The sequence below is a fragment of the Orycteropus afer genome, unplaced genomic scaffold (genome assembly GCF_000298275.1).
Source record: "Orycteropus afer afer isolate SDZICR_OR568_19922 unplaced genomic scaffold, OryAfe1.0 scaffold00073, whole genome shotgun sequence".
NCBI lineage: Eukaryota > Metazoa > Chordata > Mammalia > Tubulidentata > Orycteropodidae > Orycteropus > Orycteropus afer.
In genome coordinates, this window is record NW_006921660.1 from 12,266,876 (window position 1) to 12,273,883 (window position 7,008).

The window sequence follows — 7,008 nt, forward strand, 5'->3', positions numbered from 1 at the left end:
TTCTGCAATTCTGTACGTATCCCAGTCACGGTCATTTTCCCACTTCTGTACTATTGCCTGCAATAACATTGAATTGACCTGCCATCAATTATGATTTTGTGATTTTCTTTTTTTAAATCATATATACATAGCCTCATGGCCATGAGTCAGTGAACTATATTTGGCCTCTGTACTGTGTGTATGCTGATGATTTCCCTCATTCTGGATGAATGTCCTTGTGGAATATGTTTAAGGAGGTCTGGTGGTGCTGTGGTTAGAGCATTGGGCTACTAACCAAAAAAAAGGTCAACAGTTCAAACTCACCAGCAGTTCCACAGGAAGAAGATGAAGTAGTCTGCTTCCATACAGATTTACAGCCTTGGAAAACTTATGGGGCTGTTCCACACTGTTCTACAGTATCACTATGAGTTGGAATGGACCCAGTGGCTGGGGGTATAGAACATGTTTGAATCTGGGATGTATTTGCCCATAGCACATATGTAAATAAATAAATAAATACATACATTTACATTGAAGAAGTTCAGCATTTTGGCTATTAGCAACCATTGTACTTCCTCTACAGAAAGGTCACTTTTTATATTTTATATCCCCCGTTCCACATTTGAAAAACCTAAATTGTTTTCAGTATATTTCAACCTAACAAACACATGGCAAAGAAAGGAAAGTGAATTAAAAAAAAAAAAAAAAAATTCTAGAATTTAGGGATACTTTTAGGTGTCAAATAAATAGCTACATCTGGGTTCTTTTCCTTCCTAAATCTTGATTCTAAGCAGTAGATATTTATAGATATCAGTGCTTCCCAAATCACCATCATATAACATTTTAGAAAGGGTGGTGGTGAAACAATTTCAGACTTTGTAATGGGAGGTAAAAGTGTCAATGGACTTGAGCCTGCTCCATTCTTCCCAATTTGTTGTGTCCCATGGCAATTAGGGTATTCACTATTGCATTCCAGGGCAAAGACTAGGGAAAGGACAATGTGTATCCTACTTGTTCTATTCATTAATTATCCATAAAGACTACATGTACTCCATTTTTTAAGCTACTCTTTCCCTTCTCCAAAAAGAAGTGAAAAATTGCCTCATAAATTTTCATTATGCTAAATTTTATGGAGAGGAAAATTGTGTAAAAAAAATTAGGCTATTAACTTAAAAACAATCACTATCTACATATCATCATATGTTTTCCTGTTTGACTTTTGAACACATAAACATTATCATTATTGTTTTAATAAATAAGAAATTGACTTCACTTTCTTTATGAAAGTGGGAAACTTAGTAAAGATGCATACACAATAAACAAACAAACAAACAAACAAAAACACTCACTGATGCAGAGTCATTTCCGATTCATAGAGATGCCTCCTTGGGTTTCCAAGGCAGTATCTCTATGGAAGTTGATTGCCCAACCTTTCTGAGGAATGGCTGGTGGGTTTGAACCACCAGCTTTTTGGTTAGTAATCAAATGCCTTAGGCATTATGCTACCAGAGCTCCCATGCATACATAATAGTGTATCAATTTACTTTCAGGTCAGATGAAAGATGCTACACAAAAAAACAGAGCATATATTTTTTTCCTTAATTATGAAACAACTTGGCATTCTAAAGTGACATATGTCTATGGAAACAATTACCAAATTCTATTTGTTTTTCTCTTAAACAGTAGGGCAAAAAAAATAAAAAAAAATAAAAAATAAAATAAAAATGACCATGTCAAGGGCTACCTTACTTCATACTACAGGAACTCATTGTTTAATATTTGAAAGCTCAAAACTAAGACCTACAATTTCTGTTTTCCTTTGTAGGTTCCATGATCTAATATATTTATGCTTCTTACTCATCAATATTACCCTTTCCATTGCCAGTAAATTATTATTTAAGAAGAAAATCTTTCTCCAGACCTTCTCTCCATCTTTGTCATTTGAGTATACACTCTTCTTCATTACTTTCAATTTATTGGGGAGAAATGCATTAAAGCCACCTGAGCCTGTGTTTTTGATGGATAGTTTCTCATATAATCCTAAAACTTGTTGACTTAAAAGTGACCTCTACTAGATCTTCTAGTTGATCTGTCTGTACATAGCTATTTATTTCATGCTATCATCTCTCAAGCATGTCTAAAACAGGAATAAGTTACTATAGCACAATTCTATTTTGTCATTTATTTCCTCTACACATTTAAACATATGGTTTGTGTGATTGTGTCTTTATTTACTATTAACAGATTTGTGTTGTAAATTACTCACCAAGATAAAAAGAATCAATTTTATCACATACCTAAAATTATTTGAGAATCAGTATACCTTAGTAATCCCTGTTAGTAAAATCTCCCACATTTGACCTAGGTGATGTTTTTCTATATCTTTACTAAGTATCACTATTATAAAGTATAACCTTGTGAATATACATTATACTGAAGGAAGAATGTTGGTATGTATGAGATTTAAAATAATATTTTAATATAATATTAAAAAATATTTTAATATAAGATGTTTAGAAGTAATTATTATTTAACAGTTAGCAAACAAATTATTAAAATACTAACAAAATTCAATACTTATAGCAACTTACAATTTTAAGTATTATAAGCTATTAAGAGTATTTAAAAAAAGGCATCTAAAATATTGTAACAAATATTTAAAAGTTATACTTTAGTATTCATAAATAGAATGTCTTCCCAAAGAAACATATCATTTTTGAATAAGTAGATGTAGAAAGTGTGTGTGGTTAAAGAAAAGAAGAGATTATAAAAGACAGAGTTAGACACAGAAAGAGGGATATAGGAAGTCAGTAAGACAGAGACAGAATAGAAAAATAGAGAATGAGAACAGAAAGATTTGTGGAAATTTATAGAGGAAGTAACAGAGCACTTCAGAAAGTTATAAAACCACTTCAGAAGGAAAGATATCGCAATAGCCTATATAAGTAAGTTGTTCAGTCTAATTAAAAAACAAGTAAAACATAAGCTAAAATGAAAGCAAAAAACTAGTGAACAAAAACACAAAAATGAGATAAAATTAAATGGATTGGAAATAACAAATTTTGTTAAAGCTCTTGAATATTAGTCAAAGCTTAAATTATGTTCACCTTTTTTTTGAAATCTATGTAGCCATTCTCTACTGATGTTATATACCCACCCCCATTGGATACATCAATTTCATTACTAGATATATACAGGAGAAGCACACACACATATATATATATATGAAAAGACACATACACATACAAAATGTTCTTAGCAGCATTGATCAAAATACCTTAAACTAAAAACTACCCAAATGTCCATAAATAGTGAAATTGATAGCATAATGATAGTTTTACAGTGGTAAACTATGCAAAAATAGGTAAATGTGCAGAACAAATTGTGTTATACACAATATGTGGGAACTACACAAACAATATGTTAGTGAGTAGTCCTTGGGTGAGCAAATGGTTAATATATTTGACTGTTAACTGAAAGGCTGAAAGTTCAAGTCCACCCAGAAATGCCTAGGAGGAAAGGCCTAGCATTCTACTTCTGAAAAATTATCCATTGAATATAGTATAAAAACTCACTGCTGTCAAGTCGGATCTGACACACAGTGACCCCTCCTTGGGTTTCCTAGGCAGTGTCACTATGGAAGTAGATTGCCCAATCTTCCTTCCAAGGAATGGCTGGTGGGTTTGAATCGCCACTTTCTGGTTAGCAGTCAAATGTCTTAAGCACTATACCAGCCGAGCTCCCGAATATAGCATGTTGTTGTGTTGTTACGTGCTGTGGAGTCGGACTTGACTCATAGAGACCCCTCCTTGGGTTTCTGAGGTAGTATCACTACGGAAATAGATTGCCCCATCTTCCTTCTGAGGAGTGGCTGTCGGGTTTGAACCACCAGCCTTCTGGTTAGTAGTCAAGTGCCTTAGGCACTACGCTACCAGAGCTCCTGAATATAGCATAGATATGTATAATTTAAAAAAATACATGCATAGAAATTTAAGGAAAATATCATTGATATATAAAAAATTTAAAAGACAGTGGAATTAGGGATGTTGGAAAAAGGGGATTTTCCCAAAAAAAATATTGAACATGCTAAAATCTATCTATCTAATGTGTATTAAATGTAATGAGATAGATACAAAATAATATATATGTGTAAATATAAAATAGGTGAATACTAAACAGATTTAAATATATATACGTGTGTGTGTGTGTGTATTTCTTTGTTTGTTACCAAGGAAGGGGGGGGGAGAGGGAACAGTGCAAAAATAAATAAATTATTATTTTTTTAAAAATACAGGTACCTATACTACTGGGGCCCTAACAGACTCTGGGGAGCCGGGGAAGGCTTCCTGGAAGAAGTGGCACTCTGGCTGAGGCCTGAAACATGGGCAAGAGTTTTCCAGGGACAGGGAGAGAACCATGTGTGCAAAGCAAGAGATTGCAGAGGTGGAGATCAAGGCACCTATGGGAACTACATTTAGGTTTAGTTATGGTAGTTGTTCCCGAGTATAGGGAAATCACATCCTACTGGCTGGGCCTTGTAGTCTGAGTGTTTTAGTCTGAATGGTTTTAAGAAAGTGATAACAAAATCAGATTTGTGCTTTGGGATATCCCTCCCTCTACTGCTGTGAGGAAAATGGATGTCAGTGGACCACCTGGGGTGATGCAGTAACCTAGCCTACCAATGAGTGAAGAGAATCCCTGTAAAAAAAAAAATAATAATAAGTTAAAATACACACACACACACACACACACACATATATATAGGAGCTCTGGTGGCATAGGGCCTGAGGCATTTGACTGCTAATCAGAAAGCTGGAGGTTCAAACCCACCAGCCACTTTTCGAAAGTAAGACTGGACAAACTAGTTCTGTAGAGATATCAGCACGGAAACCCAAGGAGTGGTCGTATGTATGTGTGTGTGTGTGTATATTGTATATATATATATATATATATATATATATACAAAACTATTTCTAGTTTTATACAATGTAGATGTTTAATAAAAGATTATTTTATTGATGTAGTAAAGTGAGAAATAAAAGAGGGCCCACAGGTAGTTCAAATGAAATATGAAGAAAGCACAAGTAAAAATGAAGATGAGGTTAAGGTACTGAATTTAAAATGTTAAAGAAAAATATGGTTACACAAAATGAGAAATTAAGCCATGCCTCCTTTCATTCTGTATTGCTAAGCCATCATTGGAGATGAGTTAGCAATACAGAATGAAAGGAAGGGACTGGAAAATGGAAGCTCTTTTGTTTACATAGCCACTATCCGAGAAACCTCCAGATATATAACAGACAGTGTCTCACTGCTACTGCTAAGTTTTTCATTGGCTAATTCTTTGAGAAATGGAACAAAGGATATCATTGTTGATGCCAGATGGATCTTGGCTGAAAGTAAAGAATACTAGAGAGATGTTTACTTATGTTTTATTGTCTATGTAAAAGCATTTGACTGTGTGGATCATGACAAAGTATGGATTACCTTGAAAAGCATGGGAATTACAGAACACTTGATTATATGCATGAAGAACATGTACATAGAACAGGAGGTAGTCATTCAAACAGAACAAGGGGATACTGCATGGTTTAAAATCAGGAAGGGAGTACAGCAGGGTTGTATCTTTTCACCAAACTTGTTGAATCTGTGTGCTGAGCAAATAATCCAAGAAGCTGAACTATAGAAAAAAGAACAGGGCATCAGGCTTAGAGGAAGACTTGTTAGCAACCTGTGATATGCAGGTGATACAACCTTGCTTATTGAAGGTGAAGGTGACTTGACACACTTACTGATGAAGATTAAAAAACTGCAGTCTGCAGTATGGATTATACCTCAACATAAGAAAATGAAAATGCTCACGACTGCACCAATAAGCAGCATTGCAATAAAGGGAGAAAAGATTGAAGTTGTCAAAGATTTCATATTACTTGGTTTCACAATCAACACCAATGCAAGCATCAGTCAAGGAGTCAGCTTTGCACTGGGCAAATTTGTTGCAAAAGACCTCTTTAAAGTGCTAAAGAGCAAAGATGTCTCTTTGAAGACTAAGGTATACATAACCTAAGCCATTTTATTTTCAATTGCCTCATATGCATGCGAGAGCTGGACAATGAATAAGGAAGACCAAAGAAGAGTAGATGTTTTTGAGTTATGACGTTGGCGAAGAATACTGGAAGTACCATGGACTGCCCCCCCAAAACAAAACAAAACAAAACAAAAAACTAACAAATATGTCCTGGAAGAAGTGCAGCCAGAGTGCTCCTTGGAAGAAAGAATGACCAGACATAGTCTCACCTACTTTGGTCATGTTGTCATAAGGGACCATTCCCTGGAAAAGGATATCATGCTTGGTAAAGTAGAAGGTCAGCAAAAAGGGGGTAGACCCTCAACTAAACTGATACAGCAGCTGCAACAAGGGACTCGAGTATAGCAAGGATGGTGAGGCTGGTGCAGGACCAGGCAGTGTTTCATTCTGTTGTATGTAGGGTTGCTATGAGTCAGAGTAGAATTTACAACACCCACAACCACAAAAATGAAGAACCCCTCGCAGGAATTGTTGCTCAATGACACAATCAAAAATAAGTGTTAGCTCTTCCTGTCCCATACTTTAACTTCTCTAAGAATGTATGTTTAAAGATCAAAAGGGAACTATATTTAAAGATCAAGAGGTCTTGTGCTTACAACAACTAAGAAATAGTTTGTTTTAAGCATTTCTGCCTCAACTTTCTAGGGCTACTTTCATTCTTTCTTTTTTTTTTTTTTTAAGTCAATCTTACTCAAACATTGAACTAAGCCACTGAACACACACACAGAGCAAGAGGTGCCAACTTAGTATGTCACCACTTACTTGAGAGTTTAATTTTTAAACATGATAGTAATTATGGTGGACTTTCAAGTGATTAAAATAAATAAGCCATGTTCCCTACTTTGAAAAGTTTATTACCTACTGAATTTCGAAGACCAAGTGGTAACTTTTAAAAATCCTAAAGTAGGAAAGCAAGGAATGGATCTTATGACCAGCAAAAC